The sequence below is a fragment of the Carcharodon carcharias genome, chromosome 10, assembly GCF_017639515.1.
Source record: "Carcharodon carcharias isolate sCarCar2 chromosome 10, sCarCar2.pri, whole genome shotgun sequence".
Lineage (NCBI taxonomy): Eukaryota > Metazoa > Chordata > Chondrichthyes > Lamniformes > Lamnidae > Carcharodon > Carcharodon carcharias.
This window is the reverse complement of record NC_054476.1, coordinates 3,405,456-3,424,735: the sequence shown is the minus strand read 5'-3', so window position 1 is coordinate 3,424,735 and position 19,280 is coordinate 3,405,456. Positions and strand designations below refer to the sequence as shown.

Sequence of the window (19,280 nt, the reverse complement as noted above, 5' to 3'; positions counted from 1 at the left end):
CAGTGGGTGGGCAGAGATGGAGGTCAGCTCAGATGGACAACTGAAAGTGAACCCCAGCAGGCAGCATTGAAAACACTCAGGAAATTGGGATGAGTGTGAGCCGTGAAGGGTACCAGCGAGCGTGGGAGAGCTTGTAAGAGGCTCTGAAAGGCCCTGCCACATGCATACTTTTCCCTCCAGAATCAATCGTGGGCCGGCTGCTCCCTCTGAGGTGATGGGTCTTCCAGGCTGCTTATTTCCAGCTCTTCACTGGAGGAGGTGTCCTCTTGGCTGGAGGTGAGGACGTGGATAGAGCTGAGGGACTGGCTGGCCAAGGGTGTCAGTCACTTGGCAGAGTGTCCTGTGAACCAATTGTAGAGATAATGAGTACCTGGCAGCAAAGTCAAAAGCAGGAGAGAGAACACTCACAATTGCATTGAGGGAGGGATGATGTGGTGAAGGATCCTCTGGTGGGTGTTTGCCACTGAGCTCACCGTCGCTGCAGACAGGGTCCACATCCTCACCAGTCAGCGTGATAACACACTCCTCAAAGTGAGTGAGGGGTTTAATGTGGGCCCCTCCATCCCCAGTCTGGGACCTGTCCCTGCTGACATGAGCCAGCTTCTCCTGCATTGAAACAGATGGAGAGAGTGAGAGCAGGACACATGGCACTGTGTGGAATGTTTGTGTGGTGAGTGGGCAGGATGAGGATGTGAGTTCCAGAGGGTATGAGCCTGATGGAGATGTGAGGGTGTGTGTGAGAGTTAGTGGTGTTGTCCCTTCAGGTGTGAGATCCCTGTGGATGTGTGATGGGTTTGAGAGTGTGTGATTTAAGAGGGATGTGAAGAGTGACTTACCCTGGTAAAGTGGATGTGACCCTTCTCCTGTAGTGGCACTGGGTGGCTGTCCTCTTGTTCAGGGTATTGGCACTAACCACCGCCTCCCAAGCCTGATTGGTAATGCTGCTGCCCATCCTGTGGCCAGAGCAGGGGTGGAGACATTACAGTAAGCCTCCATGGCAGCCGAAAGGCTTTCCAGCGACGCGTCATTAAACCTGGGGTCTGCAGTGTTTTTCCCTTTCGTGGACATCTCCCCTGCAGTAGCCATGGACTGGAAGCACCGAGATGTGTGCATGCGCCTAGACTTCAAATGTGGCGCCTGGCATGATGAAGTGGCAAGGGGATGGCGGGCGGGCGCATGAGAACCCGCCCACTATTGAAACAGCATGATTCCCGGGAATGCATAAATAATGTGGTGGGATTGGATGGTGCCGCGTGAAAACACGCCTCCTTGGTTGGCAGGTACTTAGTGCAAATCTGGGGCAATTCCGGCCAATGGAAATTCAGAAAGGATAGCAATAGACATACAGGGAGAAAGGGGGGAACATGTGTACCAGACATAGAGACTTAAATAAATGCATATGGAGAAATATACATACAGAGAGAGAAAGAGAGATGCAAGAGCAGCACACATTTTCTGAAAGACTTTGAGCAGATACACTGGGAGATTAATAAAAGAAGAGAGAGGTTCAGAGATAGAGAAGTAACTGAATATGTGTGAGCTTCATACAGAGAGAAAGAAAGACTTGACAAGAAATACAGAATGAAACAGAAAGAATGAGATTGGGAAATAAGCAAAGAGATTTACAGGAAAGCAAAACAAGTTTGATTTTTGTAAGTTAGGTTTGTGAACAATGCAGTTGCAGATCGGCAATTATGATTTCACACCATGAGATTAACACTTGCTGTGTTGTCCTGGGTGTTTTATTTAATTTCTTCCTGCGGTTTACTAGATATCTTTGGTTCTATGTACAACTTAGAACATTTAGGTAAGATAAATAATTGGTACTCTGTGAAAGCACAAAGGATAATTTAGAACTTTATTCTGTAATTAGACTAAGGTAAAGCAACAACCTGCATAAATAGTCAATAAATGGGGGAAACAGGGAATTTTCAAACTCACGAGAACGGAGGTATAGTTGTTATAGTTCAGAAGCAATCAATATTTATCTCTGTTCAAGGGCATAGAGTCCCTGACCCAAATATTGATAATTATTGGGCAAGTTGGATTTTACAGAGCATTTCTCAGGAATGCCTTAGCGTTTTCATTGTCGAGAATGGAATTATATACAAACTGCTATGGACATTGAAGCATCATCAAAAGGTGTTTTCAATTATTCACCGCCACACTTTATTGCTTGAATTAAAGACATTAACAAGTAGCATCAGAAGGAGTCATTGCTAATGAGAATTATAAGCATGAAAAGAATTACAGACCTTTCATTTCATTAAAAATGTACAGACTTATCATCTTTAGCTGTGTGAAAGCCAAACCTGCTGTATTAGAGTAAATTAAAGCTATTGTAAATCTAGGCAATTTATTTAAAAGTAATACAAATTTTGATTTAAAGTCTGCTTCACTATTCAGCTGTGTTTGTAATGAACATTTGGAACTGCATTAGGGTTCACTGTAAATTAATATTTAACCATGCCTAAGTGTGAAATTTGATGCGTTGAAGCAATATATTATACAGCAGGAAGACTTTGCTCATCAGAAATTCAAGCTATGTTCATGCCTGAATTAAATAATTACGCTGTAATCATGGTTCGCTAGATAGGAAACAACTAACCTCATTCATAATAGGGTCAGATTCAAAGAGGTTAAGTCACTGCTTTTAGTGGAACATTCTTAGCAGATAAAAGGAAATACCTTCCTCCCCCAGCGTCGCCCCCCCCACCCCGGCCCCGGCACCCCCACCAACCCCAACTTGGGTCAATCAGATTCAACCTCATTTGCACAAGCCCAGAATGAATGAGTGAGATACCGTAGACCCCAAAGCCGAGGAGAGTTAATAGGCAGAGTGGCCAGGCATGTGTCATCTATAAAAAAACAGTTATAACTTATGGGGTTTTTCCTAAACTGAAGGCTGACTGGAAACAGGTACCCTTAATCTGGGCGTGCTTACAAAATGTAAGGATATTTTGAACCAGTTTTTCGACTTTGACAGTTACATCTTCACTTTTGAAGAGAAAACTCTGATGCACAATGGGCTGATTTAAGCAAAAAGAAAAACCCAGGCTGATAGACCTGAACCTGTACCATAGAAATGCTCTTCACTTTGGTTATTCAGAGTAACACTTGTAACATATATAGTACAATTTATATTTCTGCCTATTGCTAGGGGTTCTGATGGGGAAAACGTGTAACAGTCGCAGGATCGAATCTTATGATTGGATTTGCATTCATTATCATTACGCAATCCTGTTAAGGAAGAATAATAAATAGCAAATGTTGCTATATTTGAATGATGATGACATCCTGCTACATATGCCCATTACTTTATACATATTTTGCTGCCATTGTTATTGGACAAGCAGCTACAGTTTGCTGATGGAAGAAGAGTTACATGATTGACGCCTTTCATAACATTTGTTTTGAGTTCTTGATGGTATTATGGCAGTGTTGGCAGGTTATTAAGTCTGAATTCTCTTTCATCTGGTCCCTACGATGGTGATGTGTTCAGTCGCACTCACGTAGAAGTGAATGTGCGTCCAAGATTCTTAATAATATAGTGGAGGAATGCATCAATGCCCCTTGGTGGACCAGCAAAGTTTATATATTGTTAATTAGATCAAACCTTGGGCTTAGGTTTAATATACAGCAGCATATTATGAGAACTGAAGCAGAAAATGAAAACCATACTATCTATCCCTATATTTCAGCTTACTCGAGACTGAGAAAACTTAATCATGATCATGGTTTTAAAAAATACCCATCATGAATTTTAACCCCCATAAAATGGGCGGTCAGGGGAGATATTAACATTTGAAAAATCACAAACCCAATCCCAGACCACTTCCAATCCATTCGCTGCTGACTGCAATGGAGGTAGAACAGGAAGTAAGCAACCCACTCACAGGAGGCAGGTTGGCAACTTAAATTTTTTAGTGAGGGTGGCACCACAAATTTAATCTGTTTTGCAGGTTCAAGACAGACCGAATCGTATTTCAGTGAGTTTCCCTCTCACCTCCCTAACAGAGCAGGTTAAAATTATAATTACAGCAAAGCAATAGTTTGGGGCGGGTTAAATTCTTGTGGCCATTTTAACCACTGATCTCCCTCTGGGCGGTCAGATTAAACCTGACCTAAGTATCAGTATATTTGTGTTTTCTAAACATGGGCATGTTAGTAAAACAGTATAACCAGAGAGCAGGCTATACTAGACCTGGTAATGTGCAATGAGATGGGAGTAATTAATGATCCCAGAGTGAAGGTGCCTCTAGGTAGCAATGATCATAATATGATTGAATTTTACATTCAGTTTGAGAGAAAGAGGAGTGGGTCTGAGACTAAGCTTTTAAAGTTAAATAAGGGCAATTATGAGGGCATGGAAGCTGAGCTGGCTAAAGTGAATTGGCAAATTAAGTTAAGGAATGGGCCAATAGAGATGTAGTGGCTAATATTTAAGGGGATGTTTCAGAATGCAAGGAATAGATACATTCCAACAAGTAAGAAAAAATCCATGGGATGGGCACACCATCCACGGTTAACTCGTAAGGTTAAAAATAGTATCAAACTTAAAGAAAAAGTATATAATTGTGCAAAGACAGGTGGAAGGCCAGAGGATTGGACAGAACATAGGGAATAGCAAAGAATGATTAAAAGACTAATAGGGAGGGGAAAATTAGAGTATGAGAGAAAGCTATCCAGAAACATAAAGTAAGAGTTTTTAAAACATATTTTTTTAAAAAAGAGTTAACAAAGTGAGCTTTGGTCCTATAGAAAGTGAGTCTGGAGAATTGATAATGGAAAACAAGGAGGTGGGAGATGGCAGATGAATTAAACAGGTATTTTGCATCAGTTTTCACAAGATACAAGTAACATCACAGAAGCAGCAATAAACCAGGAAATGGGGATTTGTTAAAGGAAGGTCTTGCCTCACAAATTTGATTGAATTATTTGAGGAGGTGACAAGAAGGGTTGATGAAGGGGCAGTTGGTGTTGTGTACATGGATTTTAGCAAGACATTTGACAAGGTCCCACAAGACAAATTGGTCAGGAAAGTAAACGCCCATGGCATTCAGGGTAATGTGGCAAACTGGATAAAAGGTTGGCTTTGTAACAGGAGACAAAGGGTAATGGTTGATGGATTCCCTTGTGAATGGAAAGTTGTCTCAAGTGGTGTTCCACAGGGCTCGGTGTTGGAACCCTTGCTGTTTGTGTTATATATTAACGATTTGGACATGAACGTGGGGGGCACGATTGGGAAATTTGCAGATGACACAAGGATTGGCCGAGTAGTGGATAGTGTAGAGGATAGCCATAATCTCCAAAACGATATAGATGGGTTGGTGGAGTGGGCGGTAAAGTGGCAGATGGATTTTAACATAGAGAAGTGCGAGGTCATACATTTAGGAAGGTCAAACAGTTACAGGGATTACAAAATAAATGGGAATATACTAAGAGGGGTAGATGAAGTGAGAGATCTTGTTGTACAAGTACACAGGTCCCTGAAGGCAACAGTTCAAGTAGACAAGGTTGTAAAGAAGGCATATGGAATGTTTTCCTTCATTGGGAGAGATATAGAATATAAAAGTAAAGATATAATGTTGGAATTGTATAAAACACTGGTGGGGCCACAACTGGAGTATTGCGTGTAGTTCTGGTCACCACATTACAGGAAGGACATCATAGCTGTGGAGAGAGTGCAGAGGAGGTTTACAAGAATGTTGCCAGGGTTAGAAAAGACTAGCCACAAGGAGAGATTGGATAGGTTGGGGTTATTTTCCTTAGAACAAAGAAGGCTGAGAGGTGTCTTGATTGAGGTGTACAAAATTATGAGGGGAATAGATAGAGTGGACAGGATAAAATTGTTTCCCTTGATGGAGAATTCTAGAACCAGATTCAAGATAAGTGGCAGAAGGTTTAGGGGGGACATGAGGAAGAACGTTTTTACACAGAGGGTAGTGGGTGTCTGGAATTCGCTGCCCAAGTTGGTGGTAGAGGCAGAAACTCTAAACTCTTTTAAAAAGTACCTGGATCTGCACCTAAAGTGCTGTAAGCTGCAGGGCTATGGGCTGGGTGCAGGAAGGTGGGATTGGAAAGGTCACCTGGGTGTCCTTGGGCTGGCATGGACAAGATGGGCTGAATGGCCTTCTTCTGTGCTGTAACTTTTGTATGGTCCTATGGTTCTAAGGAAGTCAGAAAAATTACAGTCACCAGTGATATGAGTAAATTGACTACTAAGTAAATTGTTGGAGCTGTGGGCTGACAAGAGCTCGGGTCTTGATGAACCTCAATGGAGGGTCATAAAAGAAGTGTCCAGTGAGATAGTTGCCACATTGGTTTTAATTTTCCAAAGCTCCCTGGATTCGGGGAAGGTCCCATTAGACTGGAAGATATCAAATGTAAACCCATCATTGAAAAAGGGAGGGAGATAGAAAGTGGGAAACTAAAGGCTAGTTAGCTTAACATCTGTCATAGGGAAAATGTTAGAAGCTATTATTAAAGAAGTTATAGCAGGGCACTTGGATAAATTCAAGGTAATCAGGCAGAGTCAACGTGGCTTTGTGAAAAGGTAATCATATTTAACCAACTTATTGAAGTTCTTTGAGAAAGTAACATGTGCTGTGGATAAAGGGGAACTGGTACTACACTTAGATTTCCAGAAGGCATTTTATGTGAAGTATCACAACAAAGGTTATTGTGGAAAATGAAAGCTCATGGTATAGGGGGTGACATATTGGCAAGGATAGAAGATTGGCTGGCTAACAGGAAGCAGAGAGTAGGCATAACTGGGTATTTTTCAGGTTGGCAATATATAATAAGTGGCGCGCCACAGGGATCAGTGCTGAGACCCCAACTGCTTAAAATTTATATAAATTACTTGGATGAAGGGATTAAAGTGATGGTTGCCAAATTTGCTGATGACACAAAGATAGGTTGGAAAATAAATTATGAACAGGACAAAAGGAGGCTACAAAAAGATATAGACAGATTGAGTGAGTGGGCAAAAATGTAGCAGATGGGCTATTATGTGGGAAAATGTGAAATTGTCCATTTTGGCAGGCAAGATAAAAGAGAAGGATATTATCTAAATGGTGAGAGATTGCAGAGCTCTAAGGGATCTGGGTGTCCAAGTGCAAGAATCACAAAAGGCTAGTATGCAGGTACAGCAGGTAATTAGGAAAGCTAATAGAATGTTATCATTTATTGTGCGGGGAATTGAATACAAAAGTAGGGGGGTTATGCTTCAGTTGTACAGAGCACTAGTGAGGTCATATTTAGAGTACTGTGTACAGTGTTGGTCACCTTATTTAATGAAGGATGTAAATGTGTTGGAAGCAGTCCAGAGAGGGTTTACCAGACTAATACCTGGAATGGGTGGATTGTTTTATGAGGAAAAATTGGACAGACTAGGCTTGTGTCCGCTGGAATTTAGAAGAGTAAGACATGACTTGATTGAAACATATATAACCTTGAAGGGTCTTGACAGGATGTGGAGAGGATGTTTCCTCTTGTGGAAGAATCTAGAACTAAGCGTCACTGTTCGAAAATAAGCAGTCGCCCATTTAAAACAGAGATGAGGTGAATTTTTCTCATTCAGGAAACTCTCTTCCTGAAAAAGTGGTGGAAGCAGAGGTGGATAGATTCTTGGGAAGCAAGGGGCTGTTAGGTTATTGGGTGTAGGTGGGCTGCAGATTGCAGGTTACTATCAGATCAGCCATGACCTTATTAGATGGCAGAGCAGGCTCAAGGGGCTGAATGGCCTACTCCAGCTCCTTGTTCATAGTTTCATATAATACATGGTGAAGATAATAACTGAAATGAAGACTTTGAAATATGTGGTTATGACCTGAGTCCACGTTGTTTTAACTTGCCTTTCACTTACACACATTTCAAGTATGTCCTCATTAATACTCTTTGATTAGAAACATACAATCTCTATTATTCCTTGTTCCTTTAGTGTAGGTGAGTATTTTTCATTTTGGGTTCCTGTGTTCTAATTACTCACATACAGTTGACTGTTCCGAAAGTAGATGCAATCATTAGTTCTATCTTTCTCGTTCTGTATGCAGCTGTTGCTATAATGGGACTCATAAAACGAAACCACTAACAGACCCAAGCTTTATGAAATTTTACTAGTCCGCCCTTTTCATTCTGTCCAGCTATTAATCTCTGGTAAAAGGCACTCTGTGAAACATGCAGCGTGCTGAATGCATTAGTATAGTATACATATGTGCCCAAAGGCATATGTCTCTCAGCTCCCTGCATGAAATTGATTTACACCACTAGATCCACTAGACATTTACATTAAATAATTGAACTTTAATAGATTCATCCATAGAGGCCATTTATTTGTGGATTTTAGACTGGAGTGAATTAAAGTAAAGCTGAGTCTTGAAATTTTGCACCAAAACATTTAACTCTACTTTATCTATTACCGTGGGCTGTGCATTGGTTATGTGGAGAACAGATGGTACTTTCTCTCATGTCTCACTTCTTTGCATAATGCTACTTACTTTTCCCATGATTCACACTCTCACCTCGAATCCTGAACCGGTTCCTAAAAGGCCTGAAGTTCATTTCTGAAAGATGCCTCAAATTAAAAGTTGACCAACTCAGGTCTAATGTCTAACAATCCAGTTCTAAAGCCAGCAGATTTCCAATAAACTATCCCTTACTTAAAAAGTATTTGCAGAACTCTACAAGCGTACTAAACTCCTGCAAAGGTCAGTGAATAGTTTGTTCTGGGAAGCCTACTAGAAGTATAAGACCCTACAACAACCTGCTGCACTGTCAACTTGTATAAAACCTTTACAGCGGAAGATGTTTCATGTCTCATGTCTGAGCAAACAGCTTATAGTGGAATAGGATCTTAAAGATGCTGCTGACTCTCAAATATCTTGTCAAATAGCCTTTCTATGGTTTTCAGCATTAAATAAGGAATGAGAGCAATTATAACCAAGTCTAACAATCTTTACTCGATAATTTCAAAGCCAAATACTGCGGATGCCGGAGATCTGAAATCAAAGCAGAAAATGCTGGAAGAACTCAGCATGTCTGGCAGCAACTGTGGCGAGAGAGAAACAGAGTTAATGTTTCGAGCCCAATATGACCCTTTAGAACTGAATGAAGGGTAGAAATGTGATGGGTTTTATGCTGTTGAAAAGGGGGACGGGCAGGTCGAACAAAAGAGAAGGTCAGGGTAGGTTAGAGGGTGGGTGAGATTAAATGACAAAGATGTCATTGAATCAAAAGCAAAGGGAATGATAATAAGAGTGTTAAAGTAACAAAGGAATGGTCCAGAGTAGGTGTGAATAGCAGAATAAATGTCAGCACTGTCTGAAAGCAAAAATATGAGAACAAGATACAGACTGGCACTAATGGGAAAAGAAAAGATTCAAATGGAGGACAGAGTTCATGGTCTGAAATTGTTGAACTCAATGTTGAGTCCAAGTGCTGTTCCTCCAACTTGCGCGAGCATCACAGGAACATTGTAATAGGGCCTGTCTTTTCTCAATGTTCAAATTAACAGCAGGAATTACTCACTAACAACCATAGAATCATAGGATAGTACAGCAAAGAAAGAGGCCATTCAGCCCATTATGTTTGCACCAGCTCTTTCGAAGGGCAATCCAATTTGTTCCACTCCTCTGCCCATGCCCAATATATCTGATATTATTCTCCGTCAAGTATTTTTTCAATTGCCTTTTAAAGATTACAATCAAATCTCTCTTCATCACCCTGTAATGTGCAGGCAGTGCATTCCACCTCCTAATCATTCATTGTGTAAAAACCTTTTACTCACTTTGCCTCTAGTTCTTTCGTTAATCAGCTTAAATCTGCGCCTCAACAGATCAGATCTAAGCTCTGCAGTCCTTCCACACCCAGTCATGAATGATGATAGACAATTAAACAACTCACTAGAGGAGGCGGCTCCACAAATATCCCAATCCTCAATGATGGGGGAGCCCAGCACATCCATTCAAAAGATGAGGCCGAAGCATCCACAGCAAATTTCAGCCAGAAGTGTCGAGCGGATGTTCCATCTCGGTCTCCTCCAGAGGTCCCCAGCATCACAGATACCAGGCTTCAGCCAATTTGATTCACTCTACATGATATCAAGAAACAAGGCACAAGTCAGGAGTGTGATGGAATACTCCCCACTTGCCTGGATGAGTGCAGCTCCAACAACACTCAAGAAGCTTGACATGGTCGAGGACAAAGCAGCCGGCTTGTTTGGCACCCCATCCACAAACATTCACTCCCTCCACCACAGACGCACAGTAGCAGCAGTGTGTACCATCTACAAGATGCACTTCAGGAATTCACCAAGGCTTCTTTGACAGGACCTTCCAAACCCATGACTGTAACCATCTAGAAGGACAAGGGCAGCAGATAGATGGGAACACCACCACCTGGAAGTTCCCCTCTAAGTCACTCACCATCCTCGCTTGGAAATATATCCCTGATCTTTCACTGTTGCCTATACCACATGGACTGTAGTGGTTCAGGAAGACAGCTCACCACCACCTTCTCACGGGCAACTAGGGATGGGCAATAAATGCTGGCCCAGCCAGCAAAGCCCACATCCAATGAATGAATTAAAAAAACGGATGTAGGCACTGAAAAGGCTATGGGCCCTGACAATATCCCAGCAATAGTACTGAGACTTGTCCAGAACTTGCCGCGCCCCTAGCCAAACTGTTCCAGTACAGCTACAACACTGGCATCTACCCGGCTATGTGGAAAATTACCCTGATATGACCTGTACAGAAAAAGCAGAACAAATCCAATCCGGACAATTACCGCCCCACCAGTCAACTCTCGATTATCAGTAAAGTGATGAAAGGGGTCCGCAACAGTACTATCAAGATGCTTGCTTAGCAATAACCTGCTCACTGATGTCCAGTTTGGGTTCTGCCAGGGCCATTGAGTTCATTACAGCCTTGGTTCAAACATGGACAAAAGAGCTGAACTTCCTAGGTGAGGTGAGAATGACTGCCCTTGATATCAAGCCCGCCTTTGACCGAGTGTGGCATCAAGGAACCTGAGCAAATCTGGGATTAATGGGAATCAGTGGGAAAGCTCCTTGCTGGTTGGAGTCATACCTAGCACAAAGGAAGATGGTTGTGGTTGTTGGAGGTCAGTCATCTCAGCTCCAGGACATCACTGCAGGAGTTCCTCAGGGTAGTGTCCTCGGCCCAACCATCTTCAGCTGCTTCATCAATGACCTTCCTTCCATTATAAGGTCAGTAGTGGGGATGTCCATTGATGATTGCACAATGCTCAGCACCATTCACAACTCCTCAGATACTGAAGCAGTCCATGTCCAAATGCAGCAAGACCTGGACAAATCCAGGCTTGGGCTGACAAATGGCAAGTAACATTCACACCACACAAGTGCCAGGCAATGACCACCTCCAACACAAGAGAATCTAACCATTGCATTACCATCACTGAATCCCCCACTATCAACATCCTGGGGATTACCCTTGACCAGAAACTGAACAGGGCTAGCCATATAAATACTGCGGCTGCAAGCGCAGAACAGAGGCTAGGAATCCTGTGGCATGTAACTCACCTCGTGACTCCCCAAAGTCTGTCCACACTCTACAAGGCACAAGTCAGGAGTATAATGGTATACTCTTCATTTGCTTGGATGAGTGCAGCTCCAACAACACTCAAGAAGCTTGACACCATTCAGGACAAACCAGCCCATTTGATTGGCACCACATCCACAAACATTCACTCCCTCCACCATCGAAGCACACTTCACTGGCTGGGCTAGCATTTATTGCCCATTCCTAATTGCCCTTAAGAAGGTCCAGCATTTATTGCCCATCCCTAATTGCCCTTAAGTGGTGAGCTGCCTTTTTGAACCACTGCAGTCCATGTGGTGTCGGTACACCCACAGTGCTGTTAGGAAGGGAGTTCCAGGATTTTGATCCAGCAACTGCAAAGGAACAGCAATATGTTTCCAAGTCAGGATGGTGAGGGGCTTGGAGGGGAACTTCTAGTTAGTGGTGTTCCCAGCTATCTGCTGCCCTTGTCCTTCTAGATGGTCATGGTCTTGGGTTTGGAAGGTGCTGTTAAAGAGACTACTGGTGAATTCCTGCAATGCATTTTTTAGAAGGTACACTACTGTGTGTCGGTGGTGAAGGGAGTGAATGTTTGTGGATTTGATGCAATCACTTGGATGGTGTCAGCTTCTTTAGTGTTGTGGGAGCTGCACTCATCCATTCAAGTGGGGAGTATTCCATCACACTCCTGATTTGTGCCTTGTAGATGGTGGACAGGCCTTAAGGAGTCAGGAAGTGAGTTACTCATCGCAGGTTTCCTAGCCCCTGACCTGCTCTTGTAGCCACAGTGTTTATAAGGCTAGTCCAGTTCAGTTTCTGGTCAATGATAACACCCAAGATGTTCTTTAGTGCTGCTACTCCAATATTGTGAATGAGGAAATGGGAACATTATATTACTTGAAGTTTAATACAATATCTCAGTTCTAGTCTGTGTCGAGAACCAGAGGGCACATTCTCAGAATAAGGGACAGGCCATTTAGAACTGAGATAAGGGGTAATTCTTTCACCCCGAGGGTGGTGAATCCTCCAGAGGGCTGTGGAGGCTCAGTCACTGAGTATGTTCAAGACCCAGATTGATAGATTTCTAAATATTAAAGGTATCAAGGGAAACGGGGATTGTGTAGGGAAATAATATTGAGGTAGAAGATCATATTGAAAGGTGGAGCAGGCCTGAGGGGCTGAATGGCCTTCTCCTGATCCTATGTTCCTTTGTGCCTATGGGCGAATTTTCTCCCAGTTGTGGAGGGTCCAGTGGGAGAGGGAGTGGGAGTGGGAGTGGGAGCAGGAGTGGGAGTGGGAGTGATAGTGAGAGTGGGAGTGGGAGTGGGAGTGGGAGTGGTGTGCAGCTGATCACCGTTGTTTCATGTGGGCTTTAAATACCTTCATGAAACCTTATCCCGCCCGTGGACGAGGTTTCATGATAAATGCGAAGGCCGCCTGGGCTCTTCTTCTGCCACCCGACAACGTTGAGGCAGCTCAATTTATTGTTTTACTTGGTATTTAAATGGCCTTAATAGGCCTTTGACAGTTCGGCGGGCACACAACCGCCTCTGGTGCACGCCCGCTGAACTGAAGATCTGAATGACGCGTGGTGATGTCAGGAACCCCTCCCAACGTCACCGTGCGTCATTTTACACATCGGCAAGTGGGTCCCATCCCTGCTCACCAAGCCGAAAATTCTGGCTTATGTTTGATATGGAAGATACTGAAACTCAAACTAGCAGGCTCACGCCTCAAGGGCTGGATTTTCATTTGTCAGTCCTCATCCCTTCGTCTGGAGGAATTCTGAGTCAGGAACCCACAGATGTTGGCACCAGGATCGAGAGGGCAAATAAGAGGCCAGCTCCAGGATTCCTGTCCAATTAAGACAGAGGGCAAGCTCCTGAGGCTGGAGGGATAAGGGAAGGCCCTTTAACACCGAGAAATCAGCAGCCTAATTGTCAGAGGCAGGAGCTAGGCCAATCTAGATAGGAGATAAAGAGAGAGAGCACCACAAGATGGAGGCACCTGCTGAAAAGCCTTTACGAATGTTTGAAACCAAAGAGACTGCAGCAGGCAGGGCATCATGGTGGAGGGGCCAGCAGCTACAGCTGTGGCCCTGTGTTTAAGGTGGTGTTGTGGGGGTGGTGAGTTGGGTGGTTTCCTTGAGGGATGGGACACAGTCCATGACGGTCTGCTGCTGAGGGGCTTCCCCCATCCCTCAGCTGTGTTTCAGCCTCAGTGCTGGTTGGCTGGGGTGAGGGGGTGGGTGACCCTCATAACTGGATAATTCCAGACCGTGTATTCAAGGTGGCCTTAATAGCCCTTTGATTGGCCTCATGTGATACCTGCCACTTGTGGATGGGTAACTGTCACCATCACCTCTCCAGCCCCTAACCCTGCCTCGGTGAAAATCGCCCAGATGTGGGACTATGGAGAAAGACTGACACACCGGCTGGGTGCAGGAAACTGCTGGCTTGTTCGGCTCCAGTCCTGCCTCTGCAATGGAATGAAAACTTGACCCTAGGCACCTGTAAAGCTTGTGATGGAAATACAAATTAATATTCTCATCTCTCAAGGTGGTGCTTATAACTGGGAACAAGTCATTAGCAAAGGTATTCACAGTATAACTGCTCTCTTCTGTTCTTTTCATTCAAGATTTTTTCTTCTTTATTACCCTGAAGGGTTTATTCTGTGACTCTGTGCCAGCAATGAGAGTCACCCTCATAAAGAGCCTAAGTAAGAGATGGAGTTACAATGTTGTACTCAGCTTCCTTAAAAAAATAATCTGTTTTTGTCTTATTTCTATCCTTCTCCCTGACATGGGTTATTTCATCATCCAAATTACACTGAGACCGATAATTATTCCACTTGTCTTGCAGAACCATCGTGTTTGTAACTAGCATTGTGCACACTGTGTTTGTGGACTAACAGCTCCCCTTAACTGATAGCATTCTTGTCTCTCGGTCGGAACATTTTGGGTTGAATCCTCACTCCGAGAGTTGAGCTGATGCCCTGCACTGGAAAAAGGTCCAGCTGCTGCGCTGCACATTTGTCGGCAGGTCCGAGTTGGAAGGTCTGATGAGGATGGTGCAGCTACGTTCTAATGTAAGTTAAAAGGGGCAGAGTGGCAATCAGACTGTGATTACCATCCCTCGGTAGCCCTGGCCCAGTGCTTCCATCAGTGGAAAGGTTCCATATTTTAAAGGTTTTCTTATTCAGTTGAATTTCTGTTAATCCCAAATTATTCACAAACTGTTATTCCCATTGTTCAAGATGGTTCCTTTCTAGTTTTGCACTGGGAGAGATGGTGGTGTAGCTGTAATGTCACTGAACTAGCAATGTGGAGGGTGAGGTTTCAGGGTACGCAAGTTCAAATTCCACGGTGGTCTTTGTTGGAAATTAAATTCAGTTGGTTAATGAAAATCTGGAATTGAAAACTAGTCTCAGTCACAGTGACTAGGAAATTATTATCAATTTGTGTAAAAACACAGCTGATTCACTAATGCCCTTTAGGGAAGGAAATCTGCTGTCCTTACCTGGTCTGGCCTACATGTGACTCCAGACCCACAGCAATGTGGTTGACTCTTAACTGCCCCCTGAAATAGCCCAGCAAGCCCTTCAGTTCAAGGGTAATTTGGGGTGGGTAACAAGTGACACCCGCATCCTGTGAAAGGGCAACAAAGTCATACGATAGAAAAAAAATCTTTTGATTACAGATTGCATCCACGTTATTTCTGGTGAGCCATATTCAGAACATCCCTTGCAGTAATTTTACTTTTGTGAAATCTGTCCAAAACCACACACAAACCTTATGTGCATGGTTCCACAAAATGTACTCTTGCTATTATTGATTAAATGCCAAGTTAAAATAAGTAAGGCATTGTCAGTCCTGCCACACAGTGTGAGTAAATGCAGTTTCTTTGTTGCACCAATGTGAATATTGTCAGTTGCTGGATATTGTGGGCTTTTACTCGAGTTGAGGGTGGAAGCGCTGCTGGATCTATTAAATCTCAACAGGCCAGTTTAATTGTTTATGATGATTGTTCATTTTACACAATCAGACTTTTGGCCGTAACTTCCTTGGAGTAGCAATCAGGGTCCGCGCCCTGTTACCTGTGTGAAATTTCTTCCATGCCTGTCTCACCCCACCTTCCGATTCAGGCCGGGTGAGATCCAGGTGGTGCAGCTGTCACCGGGGCCCAGCGTCACAGTCCAGCTGAGTCGGACTGAAAAGGAACATGCACCCATTTTTATAGTACTGACTGCCATAAACCAGGTAAGTTAAATATCCCGTTGAAATTGACAGGCCCAAGGCGGGGGGTTGGGGGGGTTGGTGTGTGGTAAGTGTTTAAGGTAGGTTGAAAAGATTTGGTGAGGAGGGGGGATTGGAGATCAGGGGTGCTTAGAGGTCGGTGGGGGAGTCGGACCTCAGAGGGGGTAGTGAGAGGGGGTGGTGTTAAACCTCGGGGGTGGTGCGGTAAGGGGGTTTGACCTCGGGGACTGGCGGGGGGGGAGCTGGGTCGGGTCAGGTCAGGGGCCGGCGTTGTGGTCGGGTTGGGCCTGAGGAGGGGTCAGGAGGGGTCAGGAGGGGTCAGGCGGGGTGGGGCAGGGTCGGGAGGGGGTTGGGGGTGTCGGCTCTGGTTGGGCATTTGGGGTGTGTCGGGTATGGTTGGGGTGTGGAGTTGGGGAGCCCTGTGGAGTTGGGGAGCCCTGTACGGGTGGGGGGGGATATTCCCATGGGGGTTGGACGGGGTGGGGAATACCGCGGGATGGGGTGGTTAGTTGTGGTGTGGGAGGAGTTCCGTGGGAGCCCAGTCTGGTACTTTACAGGAGTTACCCAGAATTTCAAAGAGGTTTTAATTCTTCTAACTGTTACTGAACAATGATTGGTGTAACCCTGTCAGAACCATTTGAAGTTTGCGATTTACATTGCATTTTTGGATGGTTTCCAATGCAGGGAAATTGTCCGGAAGAATGTTGCAGTTCTGAGAGGGGTTCCTGAGTGCATCTTTGGGGTACACCCCCAATCCGATAACAGGGAGCTCGGAAATTATGGCCTTTTATTTCAGACACCACATGAGTAGCAGAACAACTCCCTGGCTGCATGCTTGAGAAAGGAAGATCTTGTGCTCATGTTGCACTATTTTCATGTCCTCAGGGGGTCGCAGTTGACTTCACAGCCAATAAATTACTTTTGAAACAAAAATAAAAATACCTGGAAATACCTAAAAAGTGAACTTAGTAATGTTGAAGAGTCATACAGACTTCCTCTCCGCAGATGCTGCCAGACCTGCTGAGTTTTTCCAGGTATTTTTATTTTTGTTTTGGATTTCCAGCATCCGCAGTTTTTTGCTTTTAAATCACTTTTGAAGTCTGGTCGCTGTCTGAATGTTGGGAAACACAGCAGACAATTTGCTTACAGCTAGATCTTACAGACAGCAATGCAATAAATGACCAGCTAATCTGCTTTAATTTTTTATAATGTTGATTCAGGGACATGTTGACAATGATAGCATAAATATGCTTCTGCTCTTGTTAAACAGTGGCATTGGATCTTTTATATCCATCTGGGAGGTAAGATGGGCTTTTGCTTCATATATATTATTCGAAAGGCAGCACCTCCAGCAATGCTGCACTCCTTCAGTACAGAATTGATAGTTTTGTTCAGATTATGGGCGACATTTTGCCCCTGTCGGCCGGGGTGGGGGGGGCGCGGAGGAGTGCAGGAGCGGGCGCGGACTTGCGGGTTCCTGATCGGTGCCCCCAGCTGGGGGTGTGCCGCCACTTTACCTGGGCAGGCCAATTAAGGCCCACCCAGTGTGATGTCCGCCAGGAAGCACTAAGCGCTCCCTGTGTGAGTGGGAGGGGGGTGGATTCCCTGAACCAGGAGCGCGCTGTTTCGCACATGCGCACGAAAGGGCGCACAACTCTCTCTGAGGCAAAGTGCCGCCTCAGGGAGACCGGCTCAGGTCTGAAACATTAAATAAAGATGAGAAAAAAAATACTGACATGTCCCCTCTTGTGCTACTGTCACATGAGGTGCGACCTGTCAATTTATTTTATTTAGAGATTGCGTACAAATTTTAATAACCTCATGAAGCCTCATCCCCCCCACGGATGAGGTTTCCTGTTTTTTTCAGAAGCCCGTCTGGTCTCCCAGCCTGCTCGCCGACCTTAAAGTTGGATGGGGCTGGTCCATTAGTCACTTTAATTACTTTTTTAATGGCCTTAATAGGCCTTTGACAGGTGCGCCCGCAGAACTTAAAATCTAACTGACGCAGGGTGACACCAGGACACACGCCCAACGTCACCCCGCATCACTCTACGTGTCGACATGCGGGCCCCGCCCCCTCGCTCACCGAACAGAAGATGCAGCCCAAAGGGTTTATCTTTCATGAGTTGGGCCTTGAAATGATAACTTTCTGACTCAGATGCAAGCCTGCTAACACTAGACCAGAAGTGACTCAGAGTCAAACATGTGGATTTCTCTGCATTACAGCCCAGTTTTACTATAAACAGGCAGGAACTCAGCTATAATCAATTTGATGAGAATGAGGTTTTCACCATCTAGTCCAAACACACTAGCACAACCAAGTATGCTTAGAGCATGGAACCAATGTTTGTAAGTGTCTGAAATAATAATCATGCAGCAGCATTCTGAGTTACTAAGGATATTCTTAACCACCTTTTGTATCAAATTGTGAAAGCTGGGATGATAGCTAATGCCCTTGAGAGTTTATTTAATGTTTACAGCATCTTCGAACAACAAATGACAACTATGCTAGGGTCTGCAAAAAGTGAAGCTTCCCTGCTAATGCCTCTGATGTAGTTGCAATACTAGATTAAATTTATCCTTTAAAATTGGATTGCATGCCAAAACTAGCCACGTGTGTGCATTTGATAACAGTGAATTCAGAGGAACTGTAATTCATACCTTATTCCATTTCCTTGCAACACTTCCTCTCGCAACTTCAATTCACCGCGTGTTTGCTTACAGATAAGCCTTCATTTAACTTTCCCTGTTCAGCAGGAGGTGACAACCTGCTGACAGACAGCACATGTAAGTTTAACCATTTTTTGTTTTTTGTGGGCTGGGAAGAATCCTTCGGGACAAGTTTGGGGTTGGAGGTGCCTCTCCTGAGCCCACAAAGGATATCTAGGCTTCACCTGCTCCGGGCTTTAGTTCCCCACTGTGTCATCAGTAACTATATTGATAATTCCCTTCCTCACCTATCTAATATGGGCTGTTTCCAGTTAAAAAATGGATCTAATGCCATAGGCGAGTACATCGGATGGTGTCAGGGTGTACTAACCAATTCTGCATTTCCATTCGCCGTTCTAATAATGTTCTGAAGGAATTTCTAGGCCAAGATAAATTAACTTACATGTCTCCCAGAAGATTTCTGATGTTCTGTTGGCCCATAAAACTTCTACATCTGTGCGCCACGGCAACCAGATTACACCCTTTTCTTTTCCTTTGAATGATGCCACTCCTCCTGGCCTTTACGTAACAAAACGCTTAACTCTCCCTTCACCCTGCTAAGAAATATTGCTGTATATTTTAAATTCTCCACCATAAACTTCAAGAAAATAATATGAGCTTTGTTTCACTGCAAGTTTTGCATTTCTTGAATCAGTTCAAACAACACCCTTGTCCTAAGATAGAAGCAAAATACTGCGGATGCTGGAAATCTGAAATAAAAACAGAAAATGCTGGAAAAACTCAGCAGGTCT

General features: G+C 44.1%; 1 long non-coding RNA gene across 1 annotated transcript; it reads right to left on the bottom strand.

Moving 5' to 3' along the window:
- Positions 1-283: 283 nt before the first annotated feature.
- Positions 284-19,064, bottom strand: LOC121282948. Its single transcript, XR_005944150.1, has 3 exons — positions 18,932-19,064; positions 18,481-18,587; positions 284-340 (listed from the first exon to the last, which is right to left on the bottom strand). It is a non-coding gene; the product is annotated as an uncharacterized LOC121282948 (long non-coding RNA).
- Between the last annotated feature and the right edge of the window lie 216 nt (positions 19,065-19,280).